Genomic DNA, 2,365 nt, shown 5'->3' with positions numbered 1-2,365 from the left:
AACCAAGATGTAATGCCGTATCTGATGAGACTCTCTAAGACAGACTGGTAGAAGAGTAGCATACATTTTTGGTCAACACCATGAACTCTAAGGCGGCGTAGGAAGTGTAGTCGTTGTTGTTGGACCTGTCTGTCTGTCTGTCTCACTACAGCACCTGTCTGTCTGTCTGTCTCACTACAGCACCTGTCTGTCTGTCTGTCTCACTACAGCACCTGTCTGTCTGTCTGTCTGTCTCACTACAGCACCTGTCTGTCTGTCTGTCTCACTACAGTACCTGTCTGTCTGTCTCACTACAGGACCTGTCTGTCTGTCTGTCTGTCTGTCTCACTACAGCACCTGTCTGTCTGTCTCACTACAGCACCTGTCTGTCTGTCTCACTACAGGACCTGTCTGTCTGTCTGTCTGTCTGTCTCACTACAGCACCTGTCTGTCTGTCTGTCTCACTACAGCACCTGTCTGTCTGTCTGTCTCACTAAAGGACCTGTCTGTCTGTCTGTCTGTCTGTCTCACTACAGCACCTGCCTGTCTGTCTGTCTCACTACAGCACCTGTCTGTCTGTCTGTCTCACTAAAGGACCTGTCTGTCTGTCTCACTACAGCACCTGTCTGTCTGTCTCACTACAGCACCTGTCTGTCTGTCTGTCTCACTAAAGGACCTGTCTGTCTGTCTCACTACAGCACCTGTCTGTCTGTCTCACTACAGCACCTGTCTGTCTGTCTCACTACAGCACCTGTCTGTCTGTCTGTCTCACTAAAGGACCTGTCTGTCTGTCTCACTACAGCACCTGTCTGTCTGTCTCACTACAGCACCTGTCTGTCTGTCTGTCTCACTAAAGGACCTGTCTGTCTGTCTCACTACAGCACCTGTCTGTCTGTCTCACTACAGGACCTGTCTGTCTGTCTGTCTGTCTGTCTGTCTCACTACAGCACCTGTCTGTCTGTCTGTCTCACTACAGCACCTGTCTGTCTGTCTGTCTCACTACAGGACCTGTCTGTCTGTCTGTCTGTCTCACTAAAGGACCTGTCTGTCTGTCTGTCTCACTACAGGACCTGTCTGTCTGTCTGCCTGTCTGTCTGTCTCACTACAGCACCTGTCTGTCTGTCTGTCTCACTACAGGACCTGTCTGTCTGTCTGCCTGTCTGTCTGTCTCACTACAGCACCTGTCTGTCTGTCTGTCTCACTACAGGACCTGTCTGTCTGTCTGTCTGTCTCACTAAAGGACCTGTCTGTCTGTCTGTCTCACTACAGGACCTGTCTGTCTGTCTGCCTGTCTGTCTGTCTCACTACAGCACCTGTCTGTCTGTCTGTCTCACTACAGGACCTGTCTGTCTGTCTGCCTGTCTGTCTGTCTCACTACAGCACCTGTCTGTCTGTCTGTCTCACTACAGCACCTGTCTGTCTGTCTGTCTCACTACAGGACCTGTCTGTCTGTCTGTCTGTCTCACTAAAGGACCTGTCTGTCTGTCTGTCTCACTACAGGACCTGTCTGTCTGTCTGCCTGTCTGTCTGTCTCACTACAGCACCTGTCTGTCTGTCTGTCTCACTACAGGACCTGTCTGTCTGTCTGCCTGTCTGTCTGTCTCACTACAGCACCTGTCTGTCTGTCTGTCTCACTACAGGACCTGTCTGTCTGTCTGTCTGTCTCACTATAGCACCTGTCTGTCTGTCTCACTACAGCACCTGTCTGTCTGTCTCACTCAGGGCTGGACTGGCCATCTGGCATACCGGGCATTTGCCCGGTGGGCCGCGGTAGTTTTGGGCCGAGCCGACCGGCAAAATAACAAAATAAAAATAAAGTCTTTTTTTTTTTTTTTTTTTTACCAGCCGGCCCGCGAATTTGCGAAACCTAGGATGGTAGGGGGTGGCAGGGCAATACCGCTACCTGATTGGTTGGCGAAGCACTCCCTCATTGCCCCCTCATTGGCTGGCAATACCGCTACCTGATTGGTTGGCGAAGCACTCCCTCATTGCCCCCTCATTGGCTGGCGAGTCTACCATCTAAAGCCAGACTCCTTGCTATAAGCTATAGCTTGGGCTAACGTAAACGGCTAACGTAAACGCTAGCATGCAGCGTGTGAACGGGTTGAAATGCACGCCCAGAGAAGTTAGAAGTCATAAGGAAACATGTTTATTGACTGGGCAACACAGTGTAAAAATACACAGCTTCATAAAATAAACCAGAAACACTCATTCTGCAGTCTGCACGTTTTATTCAGATATTAACCACCCACAAACCATATTACTGCATAAGCAACCACACAGGGGAAATACAGTATCAAAGGAGCAGTACATTTGAGGAACATTTCAGAACTTTAGGAGTTGTTTAAACTTGAACTCTCTTAGATTATATTCAAGCCGATCTTCA

The sequence above is a fragment of the Nansenia antarctica genome (assembly GCF_963989245.1).
Source record: "Nansenia antarctica genome assembly, chromosome: 4".
NCBI classification, from domain to species: domain Eukaryota; kingdom Metazoa; phylum Chordata; class Actinopteri; order Argentiniformes; family Microstomatidae; genus Nansenia; species Nansenia antarctica.
This window is presented reverse-complemented; position numbering follows the sequence as displayed.